Source organism: Nuphar pumila, chromosome 1 (assembly GCF_984573655.1).
Source record: "Nuphar pumila chromosome 1, dmNupPumi1.hap1.1, whole genome shotgun sequence".
Lineage (NCBI taxonomy): Eukaryota > Viridiplantae > Streptophyta > Magnoliopsida > Nymphaeales > Nymphaeaceae > Nuphar > Nuphar pumila.
In genome coordinates this window covers 182,542,099-182,554,759 of record NC_143249.1, presented here as the reverse complement: position 1 = coordinate 182,554,759, position 12,661 = coordinate 182,542,099, and the positions used below count along the sequence as shown (strand labels likewise).

Below are 12,661 nucleotides of genomic sequence, written 5' to 3'. Positions count from 1 at the left end.
TCCTTTATCGGGATCAAGGGAAGGCACCCTTTCTTTCAATAACATGGACTATTATTCGCTTAAAAACAATCTCAAGTATTGTTAGATCCACTCTTTCTTCAGATTATTTATTTATTTAATTATCTTTTTTCTTTTGTGACTGATGCTTTTCTTTCTCTTCTTTTTCCGGCAGCCGATATCATCTAGTCGTTTGTACTTTGTGCATCAAGTGTGCGTCCGTGTTTTTGTGTGCGTGCGTGCGTGCGTGCGTGTTGGAGAAGTTGGTGTGTGTGTGTGTGTTTTGGGGGTGGGTCGGATCTGATGGCACATTTTCCTTCCCACCCGACTGGGTCAGATCAGGTGTTCTATCGCCTGCTGGTCCCCACAGCCCCATCATTGTGGGCCCCATGTTGTGTAGTGAATCTCCGTAGGCCGTGTGTCCCAGATCCTGGATGATGGTCGGTTCCTGTCAGATCCTTTTTTTTTTTTGTTCGATGGGGCCCACCAGCGTCTCAGATCCAGTCGGCATCCGGCCAGAGGCCCTGGTTTATTTTATTTGCCGGGAACATTTTTTTTTTCCTTTTTCCTACTCTCTCTTTTTGCTTGATTGTTTTCGTTGCTCGGTCGCCTTTCTCATTTTGCAAGTTCTTTCCTTCTCTCTCTTGCTCAGGTGCGATCGTTTCCTGCATTTAATCTCTGTATCTGTGGAATCTCAGCGTTTGTCGGGGGAGATGGCGTCGTCGCCCGTGAAGAGTCCTCTCTCGAACGATGGGTTCGGGGGCGTGGTGGTCAAGTCGTGCGTCTGCGCCCCACCCACCCACCCGGGTTCCTTCAAATGCAGGCTCCACAGGACAAACTCTCATGGCCACCACCAACAGCAACACCACCCTCCTCCTCAGTCGGCTCCGTTGTCCGCTCGCCCTCAGCCCGCCGTCTCCACCTCCTCCACTCGAACTGTGGAGGCACAGTGAGAGAACATCACCAACAACACGAGAAGCGGTTTCCTATGTATAAAGAAGGAAATTTCCCTGTTTGTATCGACGGTTTGTTCTAAAGATGATCTGCTGTCAAAGGAAAAGAAACCATGTGAGAAGAAAGATCATCGTCACGGTCTATGTAGGCGCTATCAGGAAAATGACACTATGTTTATCTGTCTCTTTCCCCACTCTCTGAATATAGTGATGATTGTTTGCTTTGAGTGCATACCGTCTTTTTAAGACGTCCATCGAAGCATAATATGATCGGAAGAAGCCAAACCCCGATTTAAAAACCAAATGACATATTCTTAAGCGGCGTAAAGGAAAGACTAAGAGGCTGTTGTCAATACATCCCTTAAACATTTAATCACTAACTAGTGAATCTAAGAAACTCATCTCAAAACAGCAGATTCATGGAACATTTATACTATTCTTCTTCTCCTTGTCTTTGAGGCTTTTTAGGCAAGAACAATTTGAGAAAAAATCTAACAGGCACTTCAGCACAAGGTTCAGAGCTCATAGCGTGGTAATCATACTTTCAAAATTTTAGGAAGCCGGAAACGCCAGATGACTTAGAAGCGAACCAGAATTGTCTCGAAAGCGACCTGAGAAACGAACGGAAAAGTGATGGAGAGGAAAGCGAAAAAAGAAAAAGAAAAAAACACAAAAAATGAAAAAAATAAGAAGCGGGGGAAGCGTGTTTTTTAATTTTTTTTGGCATTTTCTCACGCCAAGTTCCGCCCTTCCGGAAAACATGCTTCCTCATATACTATGGCGCTTTAGGTCACCTAGAAGAAAACACTTTGTGGATTGTTTTTTTCTTTTTTTATTATTATTCTGTGTTTGTCTATCAAAGAGTGATTGTGTGAATTATTTATGGGATTTTCTTTTTGTTCCAGGTGTGAATTTATTCAAATGTTTTGGCAGCCCATTTGGTGAATTAAATGTTGGAGGCATTCTTTCTTCCACTGTGATCTAGTGTTTATGTAAGTTCATTGGATTCAAGCAACCGGGCTTTTCTTCTTCTTCCCCTTCTTTCCTCTTCTATCATTTGCTATTGTGCACTTGCCAATTGCTTTTTAATATGCACAGGTTGATGCTCTATAATTAGGTACCCTGCTTCACATAGCAAAATACATATTGACCAAATGAGCATGTTACCTAGTTATTTAGATCTTTATATGGAACACAAGTTGAAAGCCTACTTACAAAGTATAGGTGTTAGGAGGTAGGATTAGATTTGGGATTATGATGGAATATAACATTCTACTTCAAAATTTCTAAACTTGTAACCATCTCTACTGTATTTTGCGGAAATTGGGTATTTGTAATTGCAATTTCATTCTTTGAATCACTCATACTATACTGTGCTCTTCATAAGTGGCATGATGTCTATGAATGTTGCTTTCTGGTAATTCAATTTTCACATATATGACGTGTGGATATTTGAACCAGGATTGTTGTATGTTGTGAGACCAAAATAACTCTTACGGTGCATTGTGTAAAAAGAAAATGCACAATAGCTACTTCTAGGTTCTTGCAAAACCAAAACAAATATATAATGTGAGATGCAGAAACATTGCATAAACGTAATTACCTAAACGAGTAAATTAACTTGCACATATTGAATATCTTTGTGCTTGCAATTTGCATGCAAAGTTGGAGGCACGCAATACAGGACATGGGTAAAATCAAGAACAAAAATATTACATGAAGTTAAGATAACTTCAGCAACCATTGAGAGGAAGCTCAGCGCATAGTTAGCAAAATGCCATTTAAGACACCTTTTTAATTAAAACTTTGAAAAAAAAATGAAACTCCTTTTTCGGAACATTGGCAAAAAAAAAATTGTTACTTTGTTGGAAAACTTTATAACATGAATATTTATATTTAAAGAATTCTTAAAACAGACTCTAATATGGGACCATATTTGTCAGATCTCTGGTTTGGATCATGTTGAATCTAGGATTCGAGCCAGTAGTTCCTATACCCTAACTTGATTCTGCGGAAGAAAATTCATGTACATGTCCTTTTTTTACCTTATTTTATAAATTAAAGTTGTATTAAGCCTGTACTCATTATTTGATCATTATTACGTAACACAAATTTTTCTGCCATTTCTTTCATCTGCAATTTTAAATTAGAAATACTTTTAAGCATGTATTAATTGTTTAATGAATTTTTGCCATTCACATATTGCTAACCAATGTTCAGGGGCATCTCCTGTTTTAATGAGTTGAGCTTGAGCATGACATATAGTGACTTTTAGACAAAATGAGAAGGGATGAGGAGCTTGAGAAAAGGAAGGACCAGTCAAGTTTTGGTTGCCAACACTCGACACCATGTAAGAGCATTACTTTTACCAGTGTCTTATAAAAGTGCCTCTTCAATAAGAGTTTTATTAATAGGCGTTCTCAAATCTCAACTTCATCCATAACACCAATGCTTGTTGTTACTCTATCAAATTCTCATCTTTTTATGAAATAGAGCTTAGAATACAAGTATTGTTATTATGCTACAAGGCCTTCCATCTTGCTGGTAGCATCTTCCTTACTATCTTTCTAGCTAGACTTGCATTCCATTTTCATTATCTTAACCTTAAAATGGATTGAAATTGAACAAATATATTAAGAAACAATAGGCATTTGGCATCCATGTTTAAACATGCAGCTTGTAGAGCTTTTGTTTTTTTTAACTAAAATATCTAGCTGGCAATTGAATCTTTGCATATTATGCTTCTCCTACATTACATACTTGTGCACTTGAATTTTTTTAAGAGAGTTTTGTTGAAAAGTGCCATCTTTTACTTACAGATTTTCAGAACAAGTGCCTTTGACATCAAAATCATTTCTTTTCATATAAAAAGGCCTTCAACAAGGCAATGGATTCTTCTAGATTTCAAGGTTCAGCCTGAGTTAAGCCCTCCAATTGTGATTTTGTCTTGCAACCAAGTCAAAATTGTGGATAGGGGAAATTACATAGACAATGAACAGAACCGAATAATATACCGATAATACAATAAAAACAATATAGAAAAGAATAAAATAACATAAAATAATTATATGAATGTACGGCTCCAAAAAAATCTAACCTTTTAAAACTTTCACATTTTGAAAATTTTGAGAGATTTTTTTTTACATTGATTGGTTAAAACTTTTCAAAAGTAATTAATCAACGGGTTTAATAACAGCCACGTTCCAACCGTACCAAATACTAGAGGCATCGCATGAGTGCAAATATGAGTGTATTATTATGCTAGTAGCATCATGTTCACTACATAACCACTCGTAATCCAACCCGATTGAATTTTATTACACAAGTAAAGTCCTAACAAAACCAAAATCTTAAAGATGATGCAGAAACAAATTATTCTCTAAGCGGTTAAGATCTTGGGCGGGGTCATGAGGGAAACAATTAAGAAAAATAAATCTGATGGAATTTTCCAAGCCACATACGAAAAAATAAGGAAATAAACATCCATTGAGTTCTATCATTCCAAAACATCCAATTTAAAATAAAACACTGATATGAAAATAATGCAAGGATTGATCTGTCCAAAAGATCGAACAAAGTAAAAGTAAAGCCCTCGGGGATGCAGCCCGACACGCCCTTCGTGTCACTCGTCCAGAATGATATCTGAAAATATTATTGGGCATTAATTCAACTTGCTCAGTAGAAAATACCAGTACTGAACTTGAAGAAAACATATCAAGCATTCAAAGGTAATAACATGATGCATCATTCAACGAGTGATGGATAAGGGAACACATCTCATAATTCATGCATTCAAGAAGTTATATAGTATACACCCAATAGGCATTCCATCACTGATGTATCATTCCACAAAAATCACATTTTAGCATAAGCATATTCCATGCATCATAAAGCATATACAATATGCATACTGAACATTCAAGTCCATAACAATTCATTTCATATGAAATAATATCATACAAGGCATGGCAATTCGGATTCGAGTTCATTCAAGTCCAATACATTTCATTTCTTATGAAATCAACACATACGTGTTATGGCATTTCATACTCATATGCATTCAAGACGTTCAAGTCCAATACATTTCATTTCTTATGAAATCAACACATACGTGTTATGGCATTTCATATTCATATGCATTCAATACATGCAAAACCATAACATGATTTCATATGCGTTTATTCATTTGCATATTCAATGAAATAGGTCATTCACATCACCAATCAACGAAACTCATACTCACATGCATCTCAATGCATTACAGTCACATCAATGGCATAAATGTCAAGTCTCTCACTTGACCAATCCTGCATGTCTTACACGCATTTGCATAGTGATGTGAAACAACCACTAGCACCCACCCATGACCAAACAACATATCATTTTCATTCATATGCATTAGCATTCAATAACATAAATCGAACACAATTTCATATCATGGCATTTATGCATATGACAAATGTGTTTCTAAACATCTAATGCATTGTTTATATTGATTAAACAAAAACCCATCAAGTACAAATGTGAGTATTCACAACCAATGCAACCATTTGGGGTGTTCATTATTCTATATATTTTATTTTTTCCCAAAGGCCTACTCGAGCGCAGTCCCTTACGATCGGCACGACGTGAATACTCACTTCTTGGCTAGGAGAAGAGCTTAAAGCTACACTATCCTTTCAAGGCCGAACCCAAACACATCGCAGGGCGACAATAACACGGTATGCATACTAAACTCTATGCAGAGATAAAGGCACTACCACCTAGGATACATTGGTAGTCCAGTCCCCTAACCTACGTGGGACAGGGACAGATGCGCCTCTAGCCCTCTAAAAACATTTCAGTCCCACGAGGCTTGTATCGCCCACCTCTTCAAGTGGACAGGACCGATCGTCAAAACAACTTCCAAAGGAATACCAACCAAGCCCTCGGGTAAGTTTTTTAAACAGCTCCCTACAGGGATACCAATCATGCGTAGGCCGACCGTCAAACAACCCCTGCAGGTATACCGGTCGAACCTTAGTGGCTTTCAAGTACAACTCTCACTTTTAGGAAAGTACCACCACATAAATTAGGTTAGTTTTATTATTAAGGTCATAAGTCATTATTTATGATTTTCATGAAGGCCTCAACCCTTATAGTCGCCTTCAAGAGACCAAACTATCTCGAAAGCCCTATGACATTCATTCATGCAAAGATAGTCACATACATTGGGCATCAACGCCCTAATCCTAGACATGCACCATATCACTCATTATTCCAAGCATGTCGCAATCATTCAACTTAATGCTCATATCACAAATAGCATGTATATGCCATGCATTTCATGCGATCATGCTTCTAACTGAGCATGTGCCATTTTCGCAAACATAGCATTCATAGCATGCATTGACTTAGAAAAGAATTCATGAATCATACCTGACATTCATAGTATGCTTTGAAACATGTCACAATTCATACACGACATACTTCAATCATTCATGCACATCATGGTTTTGAATATAATATGCATCAAACTTATTACAAATCCCTGCATGGCATGCTCCACGCATTCATGCATAACATAAGTTCAAACGTACATGCTTCCAACAATTCATCAATTCATACATAGTGTGCTTTAACAAGATGTAGTCTCATATGTGGCATCATTCAACCATATGTGCACACATAAATTCACACATGTATTATTCGTACATGTCATACAAAACATTAAGAACGACCCATGAATACATATGGATAATTACAATATGGGTACCTGCATAAAAACATTCCATATCTCCACTACATTAAAGCCATGTCTAGCATGACGTCCGAACCATAATAAGAAAAATGCACTTCATATTTTCACTAATCTACGTCATGCTTCGCATGACCTCCAACTTCTTTCATATATGCACAACTCTTTCATCACGCGCACTTACCATAACATGTCATTCATTTTTTTGACATTCTTTTCAATGTCATTGCATTTACTATGGGCATCGCATCACTTGATGCTTCATAGTGCATTTGTACTTGCCAAGCGTACAATTCATGCATATAGAATTAACAATTTATCACATTCATTTGCTTATGAATATCAATCCATATCCATGCATTTAGAATATACATTTTTAATCATAAGCATGTGCATCAAGATATACTCATGCATTTAGAATCTAAGTTTTAACATAATCATATGCATGTGAATCGATATATATATATATATATATCCATGCATTAGAATCTAGATTTTTAAAATAATCATTTGCGTATGAATCAACACATATCATGTTACATGAAATCCATACAAAACTGATTTCACAAGCATGTAAAATAGCTAAAAACATACTCCAAAAGCCTCACAAAAATCTGAAAATTAATTCTCATGTAGGCATTTCATCGAACACTTGGTGTATAGTGTGCCTACTATGTAGGAATCAATCCCTAACACATTACATAACTAAAACAGAATTTTAATCCATACCATCTCTATGTAAAATACATTCTAAACACAAGATTAAGCCTAATATAAGCTATGTTAATCATCTAACACATTAAATCAACTAATTAAGCCAAAATCTCAACTAAACTAGCATGAAAATCACTAATTAGGCATGATACAAACATACATTACATAATAAACACTCAAATACGCAATCTGCAAGTAGGATAAAAGTAATCCTGCCTCAAAAACACAAAATCCCCAAAAATTTTGAATAAAGAGGGTGGGTAAATCACCAAAATCGTGGGTGGTGGTGTTCTTCCAACAAGAATGGTGGTGAGCAACTCCAAATCATCCTCTAAGATGGGCGTCCTCCATGAACAAGGTGACAAAGGGTTGAAGAAGGTTGGTTTGGGGGTTCTCTCCACCAAAACGCAAGGAAGAGGGGTCGGTTTCCTCAAATGGGTGAGTGAGGTGAGTGAGAGAGAGAGGGTTTCACGGTTTTCACAAAGAAGAAGATGGAAAAGAGGGAAAGGTTTTTCTCAAAACCCAAAGGAAGAGAGGAGTCGGGTGCCCTAGCGTGGGCCCTACTCTTTCCCTTCTCTTCGCTTTGTGTGCATAACCCAAACTGGGTCCGGATCAGGTCCCAACCCACATGGGTCGGTTCCCATCCAAAACACACCAAAAGAATAAAAAATAAAATAAAAGGAAAAAGAGAAAAATAAAAAAAAGGAAATAGATTAGCAAATAAAAAGGAATAAAACAACAATTAAAATTCCAAAGATATGCAAATCCAAGAAAAAAAATACATATCACTACTAAATTGGGTTGACCCATTGGGTCCAAACCCGTTCGAACACCAAGTCCACAATAGATATCCATTTTATACTTAAAAATCCTAAAAATGTGCTACAACCTAAAAATCTCCATTTTAAACAATTTTAATCGTAACAAATCACGGAATCTAAATATTTAACTCATGCCACTGTGCTCATATAGATAAAATGCTCAACAACAACAACAACAACAACGACAACAACAACAACAACTACACCTTCATCCCAAAACAATTGGGGTCGGCGATATGAACAAAAAAAGAGAATCATTCTAGGTCTTCCACATGAATCCTTCTCCTCCAATCATTTATATCCAATGCCATGTCTTCGGTGAGGTTCAAAGCATTCATATCCTTTCCTATCATCTCCATCCATGTCTTCCTAGGCCTACCCCGACCTCTTTTAACTAATATATTTTCCCATTTCTCCATCCTTCTAACTGGAGCATCATTAGGCCTTTGCCGAATATGTCCAAACCACCGTAAACGATTCTCTCATCTTATTTTCAATGGGTGCAACGCCTACCTTCTTACGTATCTCCTCGTTTTGAATCTTATCTTTTATTGTATTTCCACACATCCATCTAAGCATATGCATCTCATCTACACTCATTTTTTGAATATGATGTCTCTTGGCAGCCCAACATTCCGTTCATATAGTAAAGCGGGCCTAATAGTCGTCCTATAAAACTTTTCCTTCAACCGCAATGACATTCTACGATCACACAACACTCCAGTTGCACTTTTCCATTTCATCCACCCAACCTTTATCCTATGATTTACATCTCCATCAATTTCTCTATACTTTTGAATGATAGATCCCAAATATTTGAAACAATCATCCACCGGTATTTCTTGCTCACCAAGCTTCACTACACTCTCATCACTACTTCGTTGCTTACTAAACCAACATTCCATATATTTTGTCTTACTCTTACTCAACTTAAAACCTCTTGCTTCCAATGTCTGTCTCCATAATTCTAACTTAGCATTAACCCCAGCTCTAGACTCATCAATCAAAACAATATCATCAGCAAACAACATACATCATGACACATTTTCTTGAATTGATCTCGTAAGTTCATCCATCACTATAGCAAATAGGAAAGGGCTTAAAGCAGATCCTTGATGTAACCCAACCGTTATAGGAAAATTGGTTGTCACCCCTCCACAAGTGCGGACATTGGTTACTACTCCTTCATACATATTTTTAATTATACTAATGTACTTGAGAAAAACACTTTTCTTCATCATTGTCCACCAGAGAACGTCCCTAGGTACTCTATCGTATGCCTTCTCCAAATCAATAAAAACCATATGCAAATCTTTGTTCTTCTCGCTATTTCTCTCAATAAGTTGTCTAAGAAGATGTATAGCTTCCATAGTTAATCTTTCAGACATAAAACCAAATTGATTCTTCGATATCATGACAACCTTCCTCAACCTAGACTCAATCACCCTCTCCCAAAGTTTCATAGTATGACTCATGAGTTTTATACCACGATAGTTTGTGCAATCTTGTATATCACCCTTATTCTTATATAGAGGCACCTGCTTTAAGCCCAAGCCCAAGCCCGGATAAAGGAGGAGGGTTGGAGAAGGCCAGTGATAGCCAACATAAAAACTTAGTCATACCCTATGAATATGAACCAATATAGATAAAATGCTCATTTTATAAAAATTTAACTTAACATTTCACAGGTCTTACAATGAAAGAAAGAACAGAGAGGTAATGTACCTTGGCCTAAGACGTGTTCTTAATGTTGCACTCTACTCTTTGAGGAAGTTCCATTAGAATTGTGGCCTTGTGGATGAGGTTTCGGGCCATGGGACAAGATGTGGGCAAAGATGAGGATTCAATATATCCTAAGGAGGGCGAGGAGAAGAAGGATGATGGCTAGAGATAATACCACGATATAACCAGGATAGAAAATGATGGATCCTCAAGCCAACTATATCCTTCCATAATGAGAGGAGCAGCCACTGAATGTTGTGGGTTCAAGATCTAGACTTAGAGTTAATACAGCATCTAGAAGTTGATCAGTCAGATTTCATTAAACAGGCCTTGTGTTCCATCATATCCCTATAGGTGAATTTTGACCGGGCAGATTAATGCAATGGTTCTATCCAATTGGATGATTTTTGATAAAAATGAGATAATAAGGCTAGGTAAGTAGACCAGATTGAGTTTTCTAACAAGTTAAGAAGTTATTAACTTTTGTTAAAGAAAATTAACTTGTAATTAAAGAAAATTTTAGGGTCACTAATGAAGTTTGATCATCTCACAGTCAAAGCTTTCTGATAGCATTAACAAGCTTAGCTTGTTTTAGTTATATTTCAAAGCTCTAAGATCAAATTTGAATTATTTTTGACACATTGGCGAGCTTACCTTTTTAATTCTCATCTGGTTCCTATTTATAAAACAGTTATCCATAAATCTACTTTTGTAAGTCCAGTTGGTACAAAATTGGGTGTCTACATAGTCCACTAGATGCTGGGCGTCTGTTTCAAAGTGTCTCAGATGTATTTATTTAAACATAGCTAACTAGAAATAGTGAACCTCTTGTTTCATTTGTCTCTAGATTCATCGCACTTCAGATCCTTTATTCACAATTGGTTTTGGAAGACGTGACCAAGTCTGGAGTTTGTAGAAAATCTTAGCATCATGCCGTTGGCAACTCTGGTAGGTGCATCAAGGAAACACCAAAGACATGAAGGTGGGATCCGTACAAAAGAATTTTAGTTCCTCAACAAGCTCCAAATGCTCTAGGGACCACTTCAGCAATTTCCAATTTTTAAGGAAAGTCATTCTAGATCCATGGTTTCTATCTTCAGTCATATGATCTAAAATGAAAAACTCGTCAGTCTCTTTTCCTGAGAAGGATAACAAAATAAAATAGCAAAATGGTTTGGACATGATACGACTGGTCCTGGTGTTGTCGACGGAGAGCTGATCCATAGTCAATAATGCAGATGATGGTAGGCTCTTAGTACTGTTGATAATCAGGGAAAGAAAGGTTATTTGCAGTTAACAATGCAGGCACTTGTCTTTTTAGTGGTTGAATTAATTCATGCATTATGGCGCCTTACACTTTTTGCTACCTAATTGTCCTCTTCTAGTAGGACGCTTTGGGGGTTTCTTTCTTACCTGGAAACAGAGTATCGTGTCTACCTGCATGCTGCATATCCAATCTAAATATAGAAGTTGGAGTGCCAGAAAATGTTGCTTGTGAGTTATTATCAGTCATTAGTTCTCTTGATCCAAGTAGTGATTATTAAGATTCAACATGTTACAGTGCATCAGCAAACACAGACATGACGAATGAAGTAGTTCAAACATTCATTTGGAAACCATGCTGGCTGTTTTGATATTTTATGAAACATAAAAAAAAGCGCAAATCAGAATATGCCTCTTGTATGATTTACTGTACCCGAGGGTTATGTTCTTTCAGAAACTGAATATGTAGTCTTCTTTTTGTTTCTTCAATTCAGAGAATTTATGAGCTCCCTCTCTGTGCATGTTGTGTATGTGTGCGTGTGTGTTATCATGCCTTTGGGTTTTTATCAGTTTAATTTTCTTTTTATGTATTCATGTGTTTTATTAATTAGCTTTTGCAATTTTTATTTTCTGATATAATGTGCAGCATTTTGTCAGCAATGGATATAGAAAGGATGGAAGTGAAAAATGCTTTAGTCAAGAATGTAAAGACATGCACGTGGTGAGTGACAGGATAAAAGGGAAAACAGATGCATTGTGTCCAACAAAGAATCATCTAAAGCGCTCGACAAGCGGATAAATTGATACTATAGCAGTGGAAAAGCCAATAGGAACACATTTTGAGATAATGGAGTAGGAAGCAGTGAAGCAGCTACCTCACCTAAACCAGTATAGGAAGTGACAATGTTAATTCTTTTTCATATCTTCTTCGAGGGTAATTTGACTTCATAAGAGGGTTGCTGGTCATGGAACAGCTTGGAATTTGATGCAAAAAATGTGCATGAATGTCACATTTTCGAGTTAGTGGGAAGGGTGGTTTGTTTTATCATCTTAGTAGAGACTGGTTGGAGCTTTTCTTTTTACACGCACATTATTATCAGATCATCTCTTCTTCTTCCATTCATATTATTAGTAGATCATGCAAAAGAAATGCAAATATAAGAGGCAGTTGCATGGTAAAGTGTTTTTTTAAATTAGTTTTTCAGTTAAATGAATAATTGCCTGATTGGAAGGGCCATGAATTGCGACAGATGCTAGCATTTATGTTGTGACATTTGCTTTCTAGGGGATTATAGTGTACGATCCCAGTGTCTAATGGTTTTGGCTTTGTTTTGAGTTTGGTTAAATCATGAATGAGCATCCTGTTAAGATGACATGATATGGTTCTGGATCCACGTCTGCTCCAGATCCATATATTATGTTTTGTATTTTGCACATCTTTGTAAAGTGTTGTA

General features: G+C 36.9%; 1 long non-coding RNA gene across 1 annotated transcript; it reads left to right on the top strand.

Moving 5' to 3' along the window:
- The first annotated feature begins 230 nt into the window (after nucleotides 1-230).
- Nucleotides 231-12,330, top strand: LOC149851596 (uncharacterized). The gene is made up of 3 exons (XR_016431083.1): nucleotides 231-1,942; nucleotides 3,171-3,300; nucleotides 11,854-12,330. It is a non-coding gene; the product is annotated as an uncharacterized LOC149851596 (long non-coding RNA).
- Nucleotides 12,331-12,661: the final 331 nt, after the last annotated feature.